General features: G+C 31.1%; 1 long non-coding RNA gene across 1 annotated transcript in view; it reads right to left on the bottom strand.

Moving 5' to 3' along the window:
- Window positions 1-12,593, bottom strand: part of LOC142333684 (uncharacterized) — a 67,159-nt gene that overhangs the window by 1,133 nt on the left and 53,433 nt on the right. The window contains exon 2 of the long non-coding RNA XR_012758657.1: window positions 332-466. This is a non-coding gene — a long non-coding RNA (uncharacterized LOC142333684). The remainder of the gene's footprint in view (window positions 1-331; window positions 467-12,593) is intronic.

Here is a 12,593-nt window from a genome sequence, read left to right on the forward strand (position 1 = left end):
ATCCCATCTACAGACACTTTCACTCTCTCTCTCTCTCTCTCTATTCTCAAGGTCTTAATTGCACTTAATATTCTGTGTATTAAGTGTAAAATTTCTCAATTTGTTAAATGCTAATGAGTCAGTATATACAGTAAAACATCTATCACTTCTACTAATAACTTAACTTTAAGATTAATCTGTTTCCTTTGAGAAAACCTCTAAGCATATTTTAATTTAAGTTTACAAGCATCTACTAATTAGCATAGCTTTACAATTAATAACAAATTTTCAAGAGGAAAAAATACATTTCAACATTATGGTAACAGCCAAGAATTAATTAGAAACAGCAAACCTCCTGTTGAAGTTCAGCTATGCTTCTTTCCACTGCCTCCTGTTGCTGACAAATATCTTCATCTGAAGATTCTTCACATTCTTCTCTGAATCCATGATGTACAACATGATGTTTTGGTGACAAAGGCTTGTGGCTCTGGAACGACAATAAAATATTTGCACATTCATTCTGGTTTAAAAAAATAAATTATCAATTACAAGGTGAAATATAGATATAAGAAGAATTAAATACCACACAATCCTTAATTTCTATTAGATCATCACTAAAGGAACAAAGATACAGATGAGTGAGTAGTGATTGGCGCTTCTCGTTTTCATTGTATTATGAAACTCAAGAAGCATTTTGTGATATTAAAAACAAACACATTATTTTTATGAGTACTTCAGCAATATTGAGACTGATAAAGTGAGTTCTAGAAGAATTTTTATAGTGATATAATTGTAAATCAGATTTTTATAATTAGTATACCTGATTCAAAATCTGTTGTTTTCCCATTACCTAGTAAGCACTTTATATGTTCACAACTAATACACACACACTCACTATATGGTCCCTTATATATATGGTTCCACTATATGGAACGTGGTGAAAGTAAAGAACTATATGGTCTGACAAAGGAGATAATTTAAAATATTTTTAGTTTATGAAAAAAGTGTGCAAAAGAGTAGCAAATGAAATTTTCCCCTGGGAGTCTTTAGAAAAAAGGAGCAAAGAATTTTAAAGGAAGCATTGCTTAAGGCAATTAAGAACATTACTTCCTGTAACCACACAAAAAGCAACCACAAGAAATAGAAACATAGGCATGAACGATTTTGTTAAGAGTATCATACCAAGTTTCTCCTTACCAAAGATAAAAATTACAACTTTTCTTCCTGTATTAAATTTCATAACCAGAGAATACTCTATATAGAATATTAAATTTAGCAGGAAAAATCTAGCGTTTACCAAAAAATTGAAAAGCCTAATACCTACAAAGATAACTTCTCATCTTTGGGAATTAAAATGTAAAAATGATAATTTTATCCATGTTTACATAGATAAAATTTGCATTTTAATAATAAATTCTGAGCTCTAAATATAACATATAATAATTGAATTTTTTGTTCCTAGCAATAATAAGAATGGTTTTGTTAAAATGATGTGTCTCATCTTCAAAATGGTTCAAAAGCCTGGAAATTACCATGACGTAGAGGAGCTTCTTAGATGAAAATAAAAGTTGATAATGATGATAGATTTGGTAGTCAAGAATCAAGTATGTTGAGGAAACCAAAAATTATTAATATAACCATCAATCAATCCATTTATGTAAGGCATATTATCTTTGAATCAATCTATTGAAAGATATAGTAGAAGCTCAATGATAAAGTTGGTGATGATTGTACAACTGATAAACTGAGGGTATGGAAATCAAATTAAATAGCATTTAACTTGCAACATTAAAATGTTTCTATATGAGATTATAAAAACTCCATTCCATAAACTTACACAATTAGCACTTACAATAATTAACACTGATTCTATTGTTTTTGCTATAATTTTTTTTTCAAGGGATGAGGTATTTAGAATCAATTTTAATGAATATGCAACAACCTATATTCTGATTTTTTAATTAGTCCTTTACATGTAAACACTATTGGCGACAAATAATTCCTGTTATTTCCTTTGTATATTCATCTCCAAAATAAAATCATAAATTAAAGCGGTCAAATTTTTCACACTGTAATATTAAGAAAAAAAATAAAATCTTCCTGTTAAGGCTAACATGTACTTCATTGTTTACATTTTTTTTATTATTATTTTACTGAACCAGCAATCCAAAATTATTAACAGTATTGTGAATTAGCATTTTAGTTATTTAGTAATGGATGATGTATGTTTTTTGAGAACTACAATCTCTCCAAATTCATTCATAGAAAGCAGTAGTTGTTTTATAGAATTTGTTTTTACTTACAGCGTTGTGAGCTGTAAGTAAAAACAATGAGAACAAATAAATTTCAATATTACCTTCCATGATAAAATAATATTAAGCATGTTGTGAAATAATAATTACTTGTTATTATGCACCTTCAATAAAAAATCTTTAAGGATATTAAAAAAAATTATCTTGTTCCTCTTTTAAAATAAAATGTTTATGAAATAAGTTATACTAATATTTTAAAATTAGTACGATTATTAAATGAAGAGTTAAATAAAGTTCGTAGGTACAAATATGTATTAAGATATACAAGTTCAGAAACAATAAAAAAAAGTAGTGTAACCAAACAGGTATAAGTTTAATTTTATTGCTAGTAAAATATTTTTGTCATTAGCAAAAGAGTATATAAAAAAATGAAAAAAGACTATGTCATTCATTTAACAGAAAATCAAGAGGTTTTTATAAACCATTGGCGAATCCATACACAAAATTCCTAACAAAGAAAAATTTTTAATTAATATACTTTATGAAAGAACAAAAAATTGCATAAAAGATACATAACTTAATACCTATCAGAATACAAAAAATTTCCCATACAAATATACTGCTGTAGTTGTCAATTATCATTATCCTAATGGTTTAAAAAATTTAATTTTTCCACTGGCTGCTTTACTTTTCCCCTCATTATTAAATACTTTTACAGAGATCTCTGCTTTATCATAACATTTATATGGAGACTTAAATTAAAAATATAGGTTTTTTTTTTGTCTTCAGTCATTTGACTGGTTTAATGCAGCTCTCCAAGATTCCCTATCTAGTGCTAGTCGTTTCATTTCAGTATACCCTCTACATCCTACATCCCTAACAATTTGTTTTACATATTCCAAACGTGGCCTGCCTACACAATTTTTTCCTTCTACCTGTCCTTCCAATATTAAAGCGACTATTCCAGGATGCCTTAGTATGTGGCCTATAAGTCTGTCTCTTCTTTTAACTATATTTTTCCAAATGTTTCTTTCTTCATCTATTTGCCGCAATACCTCTTCATTTGTCACTTTATCCACCCATCTGATTTTTAACATTCTCCTATAGCACCACATTTTAAAAGCTTCTAATCTTTTCTTCTCAGATACTCCGATCGTCCAAGTTTCACTTCCATATAAAGCGACACTCCAAACATACACTTTCAAAAATCTTTTCCTGACATTTAAATTAATTTTTGATGTAAACAAATTATATTTCTTACTGAAGAATCACCAAAGATGCAAAAAAAATTATGATTTTGACCAGAGGAGGGCTAACTAGATTAGAAGTTAATTTTTTTAAATGGGACACATTTGCACCTCGAATTTGGATTCTAGAGACAATGATACATAAGTCTTGTCAGAAACATTTTTCCATAAAGTGGAATCTAACCTCTAAATAACCTTCGAACTTTACCTTTCTTTTCTTTTCTTTTTCCTGTTCAGCCTCCGGTAACTACCGTTTAGATAATACTTCAGAGGATGAATGAGAATGATATTCAAACTTTACCTAGTCCTGAATTCCTTTCAAAAACTCTTTTAAGCACCAAAAACTTTATATTTACAAAACTTTTTAATGTTTTCTATGCAAACACTATAAATAAATAGGATGTATCATTAAGCTCACCCCGGAATTTTGTAACCTATTCTGCATGTGAAAATAATGGAAAAATTCATACAAACATATGTCCTAAAACGGATTGTTTGCAAGTTACGGCTTGTGCAAAATTTCACTCGATTTCAGCTACCCAGGTGAAATGAGATCGTATTGAAATTTTTAGGACGTTAATTAAGGGACATAATTAGTGATTTCTTATGGTTTTTAACGTGAAAAAACTGTACTTATTTACAACAGAGAAATACACTGATGTGGTATACATTTTGGCTGTCTGTAATGGTAATGCTACAGCTGCAGCAGTAGAATATGAAATAAGTTTTCCGAATGAAGCCGATCGTCCAAGTTTCACTTCCATATAAAGCGACACTCCAAACATACACTTTCAAAAATCTTTTCCTGACATTATATTAATTTTTGATGTAAACAAATTATATTTCTTACTGAAGAAATATTCGTTTAGCTTGTGCTAATGATATGCATCATTAACTGCTAGTTCCATGTAAAGATTAAAAAGTAACGGAGATAGGGAACATGCTTGTCAGACTCCCTTTCTTATTACGGCTTCTTTCTTATGTTCTTTAATTGTTACTGTTGCTGTTTGGTTCCTGTACATGTTAGCAACTGTTCTTTTATCTCTGTATTTGAACCCTAATTTTTTTTAAATGCTGAACATTTTATTCCAGTCTACGCTATCGAATGCCTTTTCTAGGTCTATAAACGCCAAGTATGTTGGTTTTTTTTTCTTTAATCTTCCTTCTACTATTAATCTGAGGCCTAAAATTGCTTCCCTTGTCCATATACTTTTCCTGAAACCAAATTGAAATCTTCTCCTAACACTTCTTCCACTCTCCTCTCAATTCTTCTGTATAGAATTCTAGTTAAGATTTCTAATGCATGACTAGTTAAACTAATTGTTCTGTATTCTTCACATTTATCTGCCTCTGCTTTCTTTGGTATCATGACTATAACATTTTTTCTGAAGTCTGATGGAAATTCCCCTTTTTCATAAATATTACACACCAGTTTGTATAATCTATCATCGCTTCCTCACCTGCACTGCGCAGTAATTCTACAGGTATTCCGTCTATTCCAGGAGCCTTTCTGCCATTTAAATCTTTTAATGCTCTCTTAAATTCAGATCTCAGTATTGTTTCTCCCATTTCATCCTCGTCAACTTCCTCTTCTTCCTCTATAACACTATTTTCTAATTCATTTCCTCTGTATAACTCTTCAATATATTCCACCCATCTATCAACTTTACCTTTTGTATTACATATTGGTGTACCATCTTTGTTTAACACATTATTAGATGTTAATTTATATACCCCAAAATTTTCCTTAACTTTCCTGTATGCTCCGTCTATTTTACCAATGTTCATTTCTCTTTCCATTTCTGAACACTCTTCTTTAATCCACTCTTCTTTCGCCAGTTTGCACTTCCTGTTTATAGCATTATTGCCGATAGTTCCTTTTACTTTCTTCATCACTAGCATTCTTATATTTTCTACGTTCATCCATCAGCTGCAATATATCATCTACCAGTTCTCTTTATTCCGCCTAAGTTTGCTTCTGCTGATTTAAGAATTTCTTTTTTAACATTCTCCCATTCTTCTTCTACATTTTCTACGTTATCTTTTTTACTCATACCTCTTGCGATGTCCTCCTCAAAAATCTTCTTTACCTCCTCTTCCTCAAGCTTCTTTAAATTCCATCGATTCATCTGACACCTTGTCTTCAGGTTTTTAAACCCCAATCTACCTTTCATTATTACCAAATTATGGTCGCTATCAATGTCTGCTCCAGGGTAAGTTTTGCAGTCAACAAGTTGATTTCTAAATCTTTGCTTAACCATGATATAATCTATCTGATACCTTGCAGTATCGCCTGGCTTTTTCCAAGTGTATATTCTTCTAAAATGATTTTTAAATTGGGTGTTGGCAATTACTAAATTATACTTCGTGCAAAACTCTATAAGTCAGTCCCCTCTTTCATTCCTTTTGCCCAGCCCGTATTCACCCACTATATTACCTTCCTTGCCTTTTCCAATGCTTGCATTCCAATCTCCAACTATTATTAAATTTTCATCTCCTTTTATGTGTTTAATTGCTTCATCAATCTCTTCATATACACACTCTACCTCATCATCATCATCATCATGGGCGCTTGTAGGCATATAGACGTTAACAATCGTTGTCGGTTTAGGTTTTGATTTTATCCTTATTACATTGAGGGTTGTAAGGTTCAGTTAACCCTGCATTCTTCCGCAGTTTATTTTATTAACTCTCAAGAAAAATCTATGATTAAAAAATGTTGTGGCACATTCTCATAAAGTCTTTGCCATGATCCTGCCTCTGTTCTGCCTACTTGATGCCAGTTAATTATAACATAAAATCAATGAATTCTAGATGAAAAGTTCGAATTTTAAGTGACAAAGCCTAGTGACAATATCATAACAAATTTTTTTTTTTTTGTAACTTATTTAATGGAAAATTATAAGCAGAAGAAGCCATTTGGCATTCTCAGAGGTTAGACGTGGGAAAGGAGCACCTGATAATGTCGGAGTATATCTGGGTATAAGCAATTTTTCATGCAGTGCAACTTTACAAACTTCAATTGCCCTAAAGGTTGTCATCAGGAAGGGTACCGGCCGTTAAATCCTGCCAAATTGCTTCTTCATAACCCAAAAGACAGGATGAAAAGAAAAAAAATAGAAATAAGAGTGCATATTTTTCATTGTTTTATTGTTCCAGACTCTTTTCAGTTTATTAAAACATCATATTTAATCAAAACTAATGCCAGTTTTTCTTATTAAAATATTTTATTTCACGTTTAAATATCACGTTTAACGATTAAAATTATTTCAGTTCCTAACAGGGAAAAGTGAATAACAAATACACTTCAACATTATAACACACCATGCTGTACATCATGATAAAAATTGAGTATTTTGGTCTCAAACATCTATTGTGGAGAGGGAAGCAAGTTGGAAATTTTCATTATTAAAATACAGCGTTTAGAACTATATTTCAGTCATTTCACAATGCAACGAACAACATGTGAAACGACCGTAATTTGTTTGCAGTTATTTTTTTCTTTATCTGTAAAAAGTCTTTTTTTTAATTAACTGTTTATTATTAGGTTAAATTAAAGTTGTTTTTTGTTTTTGAACTCTAGTGAAATTAATATTGAATCAATCCAGTTATTTGTCAAGAAATTAATTATTTTATTTTGTCTGTATTTACAGCTTAGATCTTGTTATTTCTTTAATTTAATAATCTAACTATTATCAACGTATCTTTAGTGTAGGGGACCAATACCTTGCTTTGTCTGCCAATACTTATTAAAAAATCATGATGTTGGTACCACCATGTAAACTCAGTCAGATACGATAATACAGCAACCTGGAGGGCTATATTAAATCTGCAATTTGGAACACCCCAAAACCTCAAGGTAGGTATGTTAGTAGACAACAGTATGTTGTGCAGGTAGTTGGAAATCAATGTCATGTTACAATTTACTAGATGGTTAAAACTGTATGGTTAAACTAGATGGTTTATCATGTTTTACACATGATAAAGTACAGTTTACCAGGCAACTGTGTGGATAATCATGTTAATCTTACGCATAGATATTGAGATGGATCATCAAACTAGTAAAGGTAACCCGTGAAGATGGAAAACAAGTCTGAACTGTTATAAATAAACAGAGGTAAGACTGAAGCAGTCCAACCTCTGTTTGTAAAATGATGAACACAGTATCAAAGTACGAGAAGATACACAAAATCATTTTGCAACAGAGAACGATTATAGATGATTGCAAATATTGATCAAACTTTAGTGAAATATTGGACAATACCTGTGTTCAGACATGAAATCAAGTAATGATTTCTTCTTTATTTAAAATTATTATTTTATCACTTATTATATCTTACACCTATCACTTAATTTTGTTACATTGTAATACTGGTCTAATTAATTAAGTTTTACTGTGATTTCTCTTAATATATCCAGGTAAATGTTGGAACAATTTTTTTTGTATCTGTGGAATATCATATCTCTTTCTTTTTTCTGTTTAGCCTCCCAAACCACCGTAAGGTATTACTTCAGAGGATATTTATGAGTGTAAATGAAGTGTAGTCTTGTAAGTCTCAAGTTAAACATTCCTGAGATGTGTGGTTAATTGAAATCCATGTAAAGTAATTCCCTTTACTAGGATTTGAATCTTAGAACTCTCAACTTTGAAATCAGCTGATTTGCAATGACGAGTTCATAGAGTATCATATATATCCATCCTGTATGTGATCTATATAATATGTTATGTAATGATTACAATAAAAGAATTATTTTAGTTGACAACTACATTAAAGAACTTGTGTAATAAAATATTTAGTCGATGTTAATGGATACATACCCATACTTATAGATAAAATGTTATATAAAAAAACACATTTAACATGAAATATTTAATGTTATATATAGATTGGTTGTAAAGTAACTATTTTAAATTCCTAATAGTTTTATATTTAATAATATATTATAATGAAACAGTTTTGTTCTGTTTCTTAGAACTTACTTGGGTAGAAATAGAACAGTACCTGTTTATCGGAGAATATGCTCAACAATGCTTTATATCACTTCAGCTAATGCAGTCAGCCTTCCACTATGAAGTGTATTTAATATGAGTTCACCAATGGTAGCTGGACCACTCATCAAATATTGCTGTATTTGATCCTAAGAATATTACAAACTGCCATGTAAAGCCAATATGATCTGTAGAACAATCATATTGGCTTGATGCCAACCCTCTACATCCAGGTTGTGAGGTTTTATAAAAGGTGTGGGCTTTACTTGAACCTGAAGTCATACCCTGCAAAATTTTCTTAAGGAAGTGGATGTAGAAGTTTTATTACATTTTTAATTCTTAGTCGAGTGTTGATATAAATTTGATGCATTCTGATCAATATTCCACTGCAGAGTTCATGCTGAAATGCTTTGTAAACATTCTCAAAACTTACAGTCATGAGAAATGCTGGTGCTGATGTTATGTATTAATAAAATAGGTGATCTCTTATATTGTAAACATCTCTTATATTATAGCAAATTAAAATATGGAGGTAATTTACAACCTTTCTGTATACCGATAAAACTTCATAAAGATTTTTTGTGTGTAACTTTCAAAACTACACACAAACAAAAAGATTTACATTATAAGACAAATCAATAAAACACTGTTGATCAAACAACCCATAAACCCATGAGTATAAAATTAAATTACAGTACCTGTAGTTAATATTACATGGACAGACTGAGTGTATATTTTCAAAATACAAGGGACATGCACAAAAAACATTACTTCATATAAATGAAGTAATATATATTACTTAAATATATATATATAGATATATTTAAAACAGGTGTCCTAGACCTCCCCCGTCCTCCTTTTCTAAAATTGAAGGAAGTGATTTTTCTGGAAGATGCAAAAAAAAAATTATGATTTTGACCAGAGGAGGGCTAACTAGATTAGAAGTTAATTTTTTTAAATGGGACACATTTGCACCTCGAATTTGGATTCTAGAGACAATGATACATAAGTCTTGTCAGAAACATTTTTCCTTAAAGTGGAATCTAACCTCTAAATAACCTTTTCTTTTTCCTGTTTAGCCTCTGGTAACTACCGTTTAGATAATACTTCAGAGGATGAATGAGAATGATATTCAAACTTTACCTAGTCCTGAATTCCTTTCAAAAACTCTTTTAAGCACCAAAAACTTTTTAATGTTTACAAAACATATTTAATGTTTTTACATTAAATTTACAAAACTTTTTAATGTTTTCTATGCAAACACTATAAATAAATAGGATGTATCATTAAGCTCACCCGGGAATTTTGTAACCTATTCTGCATGTGAAAATAATGGAAAAATTCATACAAACATATGTCCTAAAACGGATTGTTTGCAAGTTACGGCTTGTGCAAAATTTCACTCGATTTCAGCTACCCAGGTGAAATGAGATCGTATTGAAATTTTTAGGACATTAATTAAGGGACGTAATTAGTGATTTCTTATGGTTTTTAACGTGAAAAAACTGTACTTATTTACAACAGAGAAATACACTGATGTGGTATACATTTTGGCTGTCTGTAATGGTAATGCTACAGCTGCAGCAGTAGAATATGAAATAAGTTTTCCGAATGAAGCCGATCGTCCAAGTTTCACTTCCATATAAAGCGACACTCCAAACATACACTTTCAAAAATCTTTTCCTGACATTTAAATTAATTTTTGATGTAAACAAATTATATTTCTTACTGAAGAAATATTCGTTTAGCTTGTGCTAATGATATGCATCATTAACTGCTAGTTCCATGTAAAGATTAAAAAGTAACGGAGATAGGGAACATGCTTGTCAGACTCCCTTTCTTATTACGGCTTCTTTCTTATGTTCTTTAATTGTTACTGTTGCTGTTTGGTTCCTGTACATGTTAGCAACTGTTCTTTTATCTCTGTATTTGAACCCTAATTTTTTTTAAATGCTGAACATTTTATTCCAGTCTACGTTATCAAATGCCTTTTCTAGGTCTATAAACGCCAAGTATGTCGGTTTGTTTTTCTTTAATCTTCCTTCTACTATTAATCTGAGGCCTAAAATTGCTTTCCTTGTCCCTATACTTTTCCTGAAACCAAATCGGTCTTCTCCTAACACTTCTTCCACTCTCCTCTCAATTCTTCTGTATAGAATTCTAGTTAAGATTTTTAATGCATGACTAGTTAAACTAATTGTTCTGTATTCTTCACATTTATCTGCCTCTGCTTTCTTTGGTATCATGACTATAACACTTTTTTTGAAGTCTGATGGAAATTCCCCTTTTTCATAAATATTACACACCAGTTTGTATAATCTATCATCGCTTCCTCACCTGCACTGCGCAGTAATTCTACAGGTATTCCGTCTATTCCAGGAGCCTTTCTGCCATTTAAATCTTTTAATGCTCTCTTAAATTCAGATCTCAGTATTGTTTCTCCCATTTCATCCTCGTCAACTTCCTCTTCTTCCTCTATAACACTATTTTCTAATTCATTTCCTTTGTATAACTCTTCAATATATTCCACCCATCTATCAACTTTACCTTTTGTATTACATATTGGTGTACCATCTTTGTTTAACACATTATTAGATGTTAATTTATATACCCCAAAATTTTCCTTAACTTTCCTGTATGCTCCGTCTATTTTACCAATGTTCATTTCTCTTTCCATTTCTGAACACTCTTCTTTAATCCACTCTTCTTTCGCCAGTTTGCACTTCCTGTTTATAGCATTATTGCCGATAGTTCCTTTTACTTTCTTCATCACTAGCATTCTTATATTTTCTACGTTCATCCATCAGCTGCAATATATCATCTACCAGTTCTCTTTATTCCGCCTAAGTTTGCTTCTGCTGATTTAAGAATTTCTTTTTTAACATTCTCCCATTCTTCTTCTACATTTTCTACGTTATCTTTTTTACTCATACCTCTTGCGATGTCCTCCTCAAAAATCTTCTTTACCTCCTCTTCCTCAAGCTTCTTTAAATTCCATCGATTCATCTGACACCTTGTCTTCAGGTTTTTAAACCCCAATCTACCTTTCATTATTACCAAATTATGGTCGCTATCAATGTCTGCTCCAGGGTAAGTTTTGCAGTCAACAAGTTGATTTCTAAATCTTTGCTTAACCATGATATAATCTATCTGATACCTTGCAGTATCGCCTGGCTTTTTCCAAGTGTATATTCTTCTAAAATGATTTTTAAATTGGGTGTTGGCAATTACTAAATTATACTTCGTGCAAAACTCTATAAGTCAGTCCCCTCTTTCATTCCTTTTGCCCAGCCCGTATTCACCCACTATATTACCTTCCTTGCCTTTTCCAATGCTTGCATTCCAATCTCCAACTATTATTAAATTTTCATCTCCTTTTATGTGTTTAATTGCTTCATCAATCTCTTCATATACACACTCTACCTCATCATCATCATCATGGGCGCTTGTAGGCATATAGACGTTAACAATCGTTGTCGGTTTAGGTTTTGATTTTATCCTTATTACATTGAGGGTTGTAAGGTTCAGTTAACCCTGCATTCTTCCGCAGTTTATTTTATTAACTCTCAAGAAAAATCTATGATTAAAAAATGTTGTGGCACATTCTCATAAAGTCTTTGCCATGATCCTGCCTCTGTTCTGCCTACTTGATGCCAGTTAATTATAACATAAAATCAATGAATTCTAGATGAAAAGTTCGAATTTTAAGTGACAAAGCCTAGTGACAATATCATAACAAATTTTTTTTTTTTTGTAACTTATTTAATGGAAAATTATAAGCAGAAGAAGCCATTTGGCATTCTCAGAGGTTAGACGTGGGAAAGGAGCACCTGATAATGTCGGAGTATATCTGGGTATAAGCAATTTTTCATGCAGTGCAACTTTACAAACTTCAATTGCCCTAAAGGTTGTCATCAGGAAGGGTACCGGCCGTTAAATCCTGCCAAATTGCTTCTTCATAACCCAAAAGACAGGATGAAAAGAAAAAAAATAGAAATAAGAGTGCATATTTTTCATTGTTTTATTGTTCCAGACTCTTTTCAGTTTATTAAAACATCATATTTAATCAAAACTAATGCCAGTTTTTCTTATTAAAATATTTTATTTCACGTTTAAATATCACGT

This window comes from Lycorma delicatula, chromosome 13, assembly GCF_047948215.1.
Source record: "Lycorma delicatula isolate Av1 chromosome 13, ASM4794821v1, whole genome shotgun sequence".
Taxonomy (NCBI): domain Eukaryota; kingdom Metazoa; phylum Arthropoda; class Insecta; order Hemiptera; family Fulgoridae; genus Lycorma; species Lycorma delicatula.